This window comes from Rhipicephalus microplus, chromosome 4 (genome assembly GCF_043290135.1).
Source record: "Rhipicephalus microplus isolate Deutch F79 chromosome 4, USDA_Rmic, whole genome shotgun sequence".
Taxonomy (NCBI): Eukaryota; Metazoa; Arthropoda; class Arachnida; order Ixodida; family Ixodidae; genus Rhipicephalus; species Rhipicephalus microplus.
Window position 1 is genome coordinate 196,950,804 of NC_134703.1, and position 10,215 is coordinate 196,961,018.

The following is a 10,215-nucleotide window of genomic DNA, read 5'->3' on the forward strand; positions in this document are numbered from 1 at the left end:
GAATGCCATAATGGTTTAATTTTTCAAATAAAATGCCGTGGTGAATGTAGTCAAATGCTTGTGTGAAATCCACAAAAATTCCGACCACTTTATTTTTTTGTTCAAATTGTTGTAGAATATATTCTTTTTGATCCAGTAGGGCGAGTTCTGTAGACTTATGTTTTTGGAAGCCATATTGTGATTTTGTTAGGACATATTTGGTGCAAAAACAGGATAAGCGACTAAAAATAATTTTTTCGAAACCTTTAGAAAATACGGGGAGAATAGATATCGGTCGATAATTTGCAACGTTATGCTTGTTCCCCTTTTTGTAGAGAGCTATTACGCGTGCCGTTTGCATTTTCGAAGGAAAAACCCCTGTCGAAATACAGAGATTGAATATGTGTGTTAGTGCTGGACTGATCTGATCGATAACATATTTCACTGGTTTTATTTGTATGCCATCAGCGTCGCAGCTGCGACTGTTTTTTAAGCCGAGAAATACTGTGCGGACTTCTGGTTCGATAGTACCTGCTAAGAAAAACGTGTTTGCAATTTCTGGACCCAGAGTTCGGCAAGTAGCGGTTGATCTGTCGCTAAAGTCTCTGTAAACGAAGTAATCATTAAAAACATTGACCATAGCCTCTCCACTGACCAAGTTTCCGTCATGGAGTACCTCCTTAATTTCTTCTGTTTTCGAATTTCGGCCCATCAAAGAGTTTATTCTATTCCATAAAACATCTGCTCGTTTTGAACACACAGTAAATGCTTGCATAAGATACAGCTCCTTTGATTTCTTCATTTCTTTACTTAAGGCATTTCGGAACTGCTTGAAAGCAATTAGGTCCGCCTCGTCGCGCGTACGTATGAATTTCCGGAATAATCTGTTTTTTCTGTCTATTTTACGTAAGAGTTCACGTGTCATCCAAGGTTTCCGACAACCTTTACGTTTTTTCCGCTGTTTATAAGGGAAGTGTTTTTTGTATATACAAATAAACGATTCTAAAAAAGCGTCATAGGCTGAGTTCGCATCATTTGAGTAAAAAACATTGTCCCAATGCAAAGTGCCAATCTCTAAACGGAAAGCATCTAAAGCAGCTGGCGAGACATGCTGATAACTATAAGGAATGTCATTCTGAATTAACGTAGGTACAGCTGTTTTTACAGAACAACATATCGCCATGTGATCACTAATAGGATACGTAAGGACAGCACAGGTAACACACGACAGATCACAGTTTGTGATAAATAAGTCTATGGTGGTCTCCGAAGACAGACTAATTCTAGTGGATCTATTTATAATGTTTTCGCAACCGTTGCATGCAATAATAGTTTCAAAGTCACACTTTCTCGTGCTTTCATGCCCCATGTCAATATTGAAATCACCACCCAATATAACAGTGTATTGATGTTGATTTACAAATGTTAAGAAAACATCTAAAAATGCAAAAAAATCAGACAAGTCACCATCAGGTGGCCGGTAACACACAGCAACTATGACATCTTGAAACTGAACACATAACATTTCGTAATGAGCAGTAACTGAAGTAAACTTTTCGAGCAATACAGCTGGTAAAGAATTTTCAAGTAGCATAGTGACACCACCTCCTCGACGACTTGGCCGAAAAACAGAGAACGTTTTCATATGAGGTAGTTCAAATTCTTCTGAAATATCCGATTTCCATGTTTCCGTTAGCATAACAACATCAAAACAACCTTTCATTTGATTAAACAGACACTCGAGTTTATTTACTTTGTTTCCCAATGATTGTACATTTAAATGGAAGCATCGGAGAAAACCTCTTTGTACGTTTCCAAACCGCTTCGCTAACTCACGAAGGGCGATATATCCGAGGTCATCCATTTTACAGAGCAGTAAAAACAAAAAAAGAAAAGAAACAGCACAAAAAACTAACATCAATTGCTCAACGCTGACAAGTCATCCTCACACCTGATGACCTGCGCACGTTCTCCACTCTTCCTACGCACCAAGACCTTCCCATTGGAATGCCATGCAAAGTCATAGCCAACTCTCCTAGCCCAGGTTTTAGCTGCTAATAAAAGAGCCCGGGAACGCTTGGTCATATTCTCAGTTATGTAGACATTTTCTTGTTCCTGCCTCAAGGATTTTCTTTTTTCAAACCACATATTTCGAAGGTCCTGGTGGACAAAGCGAAGGATCACTCCACGCTCTCTACCTGGCCTCGATGCCATCCTGTGAATAGCGGAAATATCCGCCGGAGCAAGTTCCGTCAAACTCAAGGTTTTCGCAAGATCATTTACCTTGTTTAAAAGATTTTCACCTGCAGTCTCAGGAATTCCATGTATCTCCACATTTAGACGTCGGCGGCGCCACTCGAGGTCATCAAAATCAATCTGAAGCTGGGCGAGACCCTTAGCTGGATCCTCCTTCTCAAGTTTATCGATCTTGCATTTTATGTTTTTTATTTCCCTGTCATGCCCACTCAAGCGTTCTTGAATTTTATCAAAGTGATCCGACAGCAACTGAATTGACCTGTCTATTCCCTCTACCTTTTCATTCAAAGTGAGGAGAGAAGTTAATTTCTTGTCTATGTCCATGATCGTAATCTTAAGCTGAGCATCTCCTATTTGATCAGCGGGCCGTGTGGTACTCTTGGATGCCCCCGGCCTGCAGGCCTCACACTTCCATGCTCTTTTCTTAAACGACTTTTTCTTTTCAGCATACTCCTGTTCACTCATGCCTGAGCATACTGAAGCATGAAAACAGAATTCGCACTCACTGCAAACAATAGCACTCGCGGCATCTTCAATTTCAGCTCTGCAACCGCAACACTTTGTCATGTTTGGGCCCCAAAATCATTCGTCCTCAAAACAAATCGCTTGGCAGCAGCGACAGCGAATGAAAAGTCGTAAACGAACAAGAACGAGAAGTTTAACCAACCTGTAAAACACAGCAGAGGTTATCCAACGTGCTTTCCTCGCCGTCGCCGCTGCCAAAGTGCCCTGCCAAAATCACGCCCCTGCGCAAAGTCTCTTTCTGTCGTGGTGCCGCTGCTGTTTGCTGATGATCTGCGCCGATGATCTGCGCCGTAGAACGACGCAGTTTCTTCCAAGCAGACAGGTAGAATGGGCGCGGGAAATTTGAAGTTCAGTCCAGGCGATTTTAGGCACAGCCTTGGGTCAAGGCACCACAGGAAGTTTTCGAAGTCAGCGCCTGTAAAACACAGCAGAGGTTATCCAACGTGCTTTCCTCGCCGTCGCCGCTGCCAAAGTGCCCTGCCAAAATCACGCCCCTGCGCAAAGTCTCTTTCTGTCGTGGTGCCGCTGCTGTTTGCTGATGATCTGCGCCGATGATCTGCGCCGTAGAACGACGCAGTTTCTTCCAAGCAGACAGGTAGAATGGGCGCGGGAAATTTGAAGTTCAATCCAGGCGATTTTAGGCACAGCCTTGGGTCAAGGCACCACAGGAAGTTTTCGAAGTCAGCGCCTGTAAAACACAGCAGAGGTTATCCAACGTGCTTTCCTCGCCGTCGCCGCTGCCAAAGTCTCCTTGATCCACATGTCTCCGAACAAGGCCCTCTGGCGTCTCGACTGTCACCATCATCGCTCCATCGGCTTACTTTACCGGGCCCGTCTTCCACTTTTTACCCTTGCCAAAGTTGCCGATGTAAACATTCGTGTCCGGTGCCAGGGCCCACTCATCTGATTCACCTGATCTTCCTGCAATCAAGGTGGGAAAGCACGGGTCCATACGAGATTGAATTTGGTAGCCCAAGAGAAGCTCCGAAGGAGACTTACCCGATGCGAGGGGTGTTCTCTGGTAATTGAAGAGTAGTCTGCAAAGGCAATCTTTTAATCGGCCCGGGTTAATCTTCTTCGGGCCATCTTTCACGGTTCGAACAGCTCTCTCTGCAAGGCCATTTGACTGGGGATAAAACGCAGCTGTGCGCAGGTGAGTTATGTTGTTCTTATTTATGAAACCAGCCAACGCTTGACTTGTCATTAGCGTTCCATTATCGCAAACAAGGGTGCGCGGAATGCCGAACCTGCTGAACAAGCTGCGCAGGCAAGTGACAGTCGAAGATGTGGTCGCCTACTTCACCAATACGGCCTCGATGCATTTGCTGTGAGCGTCTACAAGAACAAGAATCATGCTTCCATTTATTGTTCCCGCGAAATCTACATGTACTCTTCACCAGCTTTCCTGGCATTTCAGCCAGCTAACTGGCGGGGCAGATGCCGGCATTTGTCGATTTTGAATACAGCTTGTGCACCTCGCCGACATTTGTTCGATGTCGATGTCCATTCCAAGCCACCAGAAATCCGACCCAGCGATTGCCTTCATTGGCGAAGATCCTTGAGTTTTGTGGAGCATGTGCAACATTCTATGCTGCGCGCTCTCTGGGATGACAACCCTACGGCCCCAGTAGAGCAAACGGTGGGCCAGCAAAAGCTCGAGTCTGTGGTTGAAAAAAGGGAGTAATCTTCGTTCTAGTGCTTTAGCACTTGTAGGCCACCCAGTCTTTGTGTACTGCACAAACTTGTCCTGCACTGGGTCCCTGGCAGTTAGCGCCTGCAATTTCGCTGTCGATACTGCACTCTCCTGTACAGATGCGAGGTCCAAAGCGTACTCGGGTGGCTCGCCATCCGCGGTTCACTCAGAAGTTTCTCGTAGCAACCTACTGAGAACGTCCGCGTTCAGGAGCTGCTTGCCTGGAGAATACTGCAGCTTGTAGCAGAATCCACCCAAATACAGTGCCCACCACTGTATACGAGCAGCTTCCAGCGGTGGAGTTGGCCGCTCAGATCTCAGCAGGCCCAGGAACGGCTGGTGGTCTGTGACCAGTATGAACTCTCGGCCTAGAAGCTAATCACGGAACTTCATTACTCCAAATACCAGGGCTGACGCTTCTCGTTCAAGTTGTGAATAATTTTGTTCGGCTTTCGACAATGTTCCCGAACGGAACCCAATTGGGTCGTTCCTGTTCCCTTTTGTGTGAAAAAGGACTGCGCCGATGCCTCTTTGCGATGCGTCGCACTCTAGTTTCAGCGGCTGTGAAGGTTCGTAGTGCACTAACACCCGTGCCTGCAGCAAACACCGTTTTGCTTTGTCAAACACGGTTTGTTGTTCTATCCCAACGTTGTTGTCCGATCCCAACGTCTGTTTTTTTCCAGTAGCCGATACAATGGAAAAGGCAGAGACGAAGGTTCAGCAAAAACTCAGAAACCGGTCATGCCAAGAAATGAACGAAGCTCGGCTACATTTTTTGAGCTGGGAGCATCAACTATTGCTTCAATATTTTCTTTCATTGGGTGCAGCCCTAGCTGATCGATTCGATGGCCAAGATAGGTAACAGACGCCTGTCGAAATTTGCATTTATCAAGGCGTAGTTTAACACCACTCTCCCGGAAACGTTGCAGAATTACTTTGAGCACGTCGTCCCTTCCTGCTTTTTCGGACACCAAGACACCGTCCAGATAAGCTTGCGCACCCGATAAGCCCTCCAGAACAGTTTCCATCCTACGTTGAAAAATGTTTGGCGCAGAGGCAATGCCGAGAGGTAATATATTGTAGCAAAAAATACCTTTGTGGGTGTTAATTGCACACAACTGGTGCGATTCGTCACCCAGCGGAACTTGGTTATATGCATTTCTTAGATCTAGTGTACTTAAATGCTTGCCGCCGTTTAAGGACGCGAACATGGCATGGATTACTGGCAATGGATATTGTTCCAGCTCACATGCCGCATTTAAGGTGACCTTAAATGCGGCATGTAAAGCCACCACAAATCCTAACGGTGCCGTTCTTCTTAAGCAATAGGACAATGGGCGTAGCCCATTCGAAATGTGGCACCGGTGACAACATGCGCAGTGCCACCGGCCTATCAATCTCTTCAGAAACTTTGTCGCGTAGCGCGAAAGGAATAGACCGGCCTTACAGAACGTGGGTGTGACTCCCTCCTTCAGCTGAAGGTGCGCCACAGGTCTTTTTATGAGGCCTAGTTCCAAGCTGAAGACGTCTGCAAACTCGGAGATTACATTCGAAAAGACCTGTGTGTTTGTAGACGGCTGTGCAGTCGGTGGCTCAGCTGAGAGGCTGAGAACAGATGAGCCTGCGTCGCTCAAAAGAAAAATGAGGTCTCGGCCACATAAACGTGGACCGCAGCAATCTAGCACTACCGAAGGGCATTTTACGGTTGCACTAACGTACGATACCGGCAACAGAATCTCTCCAAGAACTGGCAATATTCCCAAAAAGCATGACAGCTTTATGCGTGATGGCTTCAGCGGAGGCCAAGAGTTCTTGTGCTGCTCAAAAAGCTGACTTGACACGACGCACACCGGTCAACCAGTTTCAATAAGCATTGATGCGTAAACACCTCGTGCACGTGAAGTTGCGCTGTATTGGGGGCTTTACAGTTTCCTCCTGCGTCGATCTTAGCGCCCATGTGCAGGCTATTATCAGCGCCTTCATCTGCTTCCCCTTCGTTAACAGCCAGGACTCGGCCGCGTGTTTCCGAGGGTGCTTGTTGAGTTCAAGACTTTGCGGTTTGATCATTCTGGCATTTTCGAGCTAGATGACCGCATCCACCGCAACGATAACTACGCGCGTTATTCCAACGGCCGGCATTACTGTTATGTCTGACACTGCCACAACGCTCGCATTCAGCGAGTACCTCTTTGCTCGTGGAGGTCTGCGCCTTGATTCTGAGCACAACTGATGCTTCGCGCTGGCCATTTTACGGGCGTCATTCTCTGCCGCTTACTGCTGCGAGGATCATTGTTTCGGCGTCCTCTAACGTCCAATCTTTCTTTGTCAGCATCTGCTTCTGCAGCGCACTCGATCTGATGCCGCACACTATTCTCTCCCGCAGCATTCGGTGGAGCGTGGTATCAAAATTGCAGTTTTCCACGATTCGGCAAATGTCAGTAATGACTTCTTGAACAGACTCACCGTCCAGCTGGCAGCGGTTGAAAAGCGGAACCTTTCGGCAATTTCATGGCACTTGGGATCAAAGACATCGTTCAAGGCTTTCACTACGTCCTCATACTGCAAAGAATTAGGCTTCTTGGGTGCTATTCTTCCTGATAGTATCTGGACAGTGCGAGTACTTGAGGCTGCCACCAACAACGCCTGTTTATTGGCTGACGCTCTCACCCCTGTTGCCTCAAAGTATGCTTCTGCCTTGGTGACATACGCCTTCCAGTTGTCTTTCTCGTCGTCGAAGTCTGGCAGTTGCTGGTGCGCCATCTTCGCAGCCGGCGCCCTGCTTGAATCCAGGGTTTTTCTTTCCGTTTCTCGTCGCCACTGTTACTTCGTCCGTCGATCCCTGTGCGTTTGCGCAAGCAAAGTAGACACAAGCTGACAAGCTGGTAGAATGGACGTTTATTTGAAGCGTACTTTGCAATGTAAAGACTCAAAGTAAAGAGAGAAAGAGAAACAAGGTAAGTGATACAAGAGATAGAAGCTTTTGTTATAACTGAGCCAAAAACAGATAAAGGTTAACACTTCAGTTGCGACAGAGGCACCCCATACAATTTCTACTGGTTCTTGAACTATCTTCACGTGTTTAAATTATTGCCTCTGTCAACAGTACCTACAATAGAAACGCTGACTATTATTTCATATATTTGAGGTGTCTATTGCATTATCTTAAGAAAAAAAAGAGCTACCAGAACGGCGGACTGGTAAAGAATATAATAAGTTTCAAACGCCACTTGGTGTGCCTGTTTTTCACTGTACATAAGCATTACTTTAACATATAAACTATTAGTTCATTTTCACATTGCAGCCCAAAATTACGCAAACCTTCAACGGCTAAGGCGGTGCTTTGAGAATACTTTGCCAAGGGCGCTACCACTGGACATGCCAAGTGCACTTTGTGGTATGTGTTGTACATTGTTCAGCAGAGTTTATAAAACAAGCGAGATTACTTTTTATTTAACGGACCACACGAAGAGGTGCATTCTAATGCATTCTTTCATGAGAATCGAAGTCAGTGCGAAGAAATAGAAAATGCTTGTACAGATGCGGCTGGACTCTAGAAATTGAAGCAAAGCAAGTTGCGTTTTGTCATTCTTCATAAATGGGCAAAGCATGTGGAAACCAAACCACATACTTCCAACCGAACCACACACCAAACTGCCAAGCCGTACGCTACTTTCTTGTGTTATTTTGTTGAACGTATACGAGAATGCAGAGACACAATTGCATGGCAAACTGACGTCGACAAATTATTGTGCCTTAATAAGCAATATTTGGACATTTTGCATGGTTGCTGGTTACAAAATAGTCACGTGTCATTTTGTGCAAGACAACAATGCGATCTGCGGTGCTTTCTACAGCAGCGCTTCAGGGAGCGCACACAATGAGAAGTGTCACCGATGTAATTAAATTTGTGGCTGAAGACTGGGGTGTTCGTCAGACCATTGTTTCTCTTATCACAGAAAATGAGAAGAGAATTGTTTTTGCAGCCCAATTGCTCAGCTTCAACCACTTACCCTGCTTTGCTCATACGCTGAACGTCACTGTTCAGGACGGACTGAAAGGCAACTAAAAACTAGCAGCCGAGCTGCTAAAGTATAAGAACGATGTGTACTACGTGTGGTCTAGCTGCATCGCTGTACCTATAACCTCTGAGAAGAGTAATAAATTGTCGGAAAAGTTCCGCCACTAAAACTAAGGCTGAAGAGACAATGACACCGCGGAACAGCGCCTTTTATAAGCTAAAGAGGATCTCTTAGGTTGGAGAGGCACTGACAAACATTTTCGAAGTTGCATCGGACACCAAGCTCGTTAGCAGCAGAGGATGTAACGATCATTAAGCATATTGTGGTGGGAGTACTCTAACCATTCGAGGAAGCCACGTCAATGGTACCCGGAGATGAGTATACTACCATTTCCTGCAGCTGAACTGACCAGAGAGCATGTGGTTCATTGCGAGCTTGGGGCAGGAAGCCGAATTCTGCGGTTCCTTGAGAGACAACTCCAGCCCTCAACTACCACTTCAAACGCAGAACCAGTGGTTTGCCAGTACTTAGAGTTTCCTCCAGAGGAAATGAAGAGCGATTCTTTAGAATTCTGGCACTTTAACAACGCCGCTCTCTCGAATGGAAGTACTTGTGGGTCCCAGTAACGTCAGTATACGTGCAGAACGCGTGTTCTCCACTGATAGACGGATAATTTCAGAAAAAAGCAGGCTGAAGTAAGAGAGGGTAGACATTCTTGTGTACCTTCGTCAAAATGCTTGGCATGCAAATGATAAGTAAATTACATAGCGGTAGCGGTAAAGAATCTGTTGATGTCACACAACTACAAGACCTCGAATGAATTCATGTAGCGTTATGCGGTTTAAGCAAGGCGAGGTTACCTTTGTTTGAAGGTTTAACTGCTTGGGTTTGAGCATTACTCTCTTACGGACATATTCCGGCATTTTCATTTACTTAATATTATTTTAAAAATGTCTCATAACTGGAACAAGCCACGCGAATACTAGCCTATTTGGACAGTTCACCACGGAACTATCTGTAAATAGACAATTGGTAGTACCGATTGTTCTTCTCTTTTCTTTAACTATTGATACTATGGTTAGTCCATTTAACAATAGTTCTGCATCACTAGTAGCAATAAAAACTGGTCACCCTCACCTGGCAACATGCATGCTGTCGGTGAGAGTGACGGCAAGGGCGTCGTTGATGCACGACGGCAACACCGAGTAGAGAGAATTTCACTTGGTAGCACGTTTCCCTCCTGTAAGTACTGCTATCACGTCCAGGGCCACGGAAACTAGTTGGAGTTGGCGGGCACATATAACGAAGGCTTGCCGCACTCCGTCGGCACCGCTTCCGACAACAGTCAGAACGACTGTTTATCTTATGCAGTCACCATGCTTCGCGAATGTTCTCGCCGATACCGTCAGCCTCACCACCAGCAGTCAGGCACTCTGAGCATTGCATTTTAACCGCCGAGAAATGCACGCCTCCGATTCCACAAGCTATGTGGTCCGACGGCGCTTCTTCCTTGAATACGCCATTGAAGACCCCTTACACTTCGTTTTCATCGTGGTGTAATAATAATCACGTGTTCACACTGAGCGCCCCTGAGCGGCCAAATATTGTTAGGTCTCACGGGCGCGCTGTGCTGCCAGCCGTCGGATGGCACCGCGGCCAACTTACGGCTGGAAGTGGTGCTGCCGCAATAAAACTTTTCTGCCTCCCTAACGTTTTTGTTTCAAGCACTGTTATTAACAAACA

The 10,215-nt window shown here is 46.0% G+C and overlaps 1 pseudogene; it reads left to right on the forward strand.

The window, feature by feature from the left end:
• Positions 1–8,233: 8,233 nt before the first annotated feature.
• Positions 8,234–8,875, forward strand: LOC142814464 (E3 SUMO-protein ligase ZBED1-like; annotated as a pseudogene).
• The last annotated feature ends 1,340 nt before the right edge of the window (positions 8,876–10,215 follow it).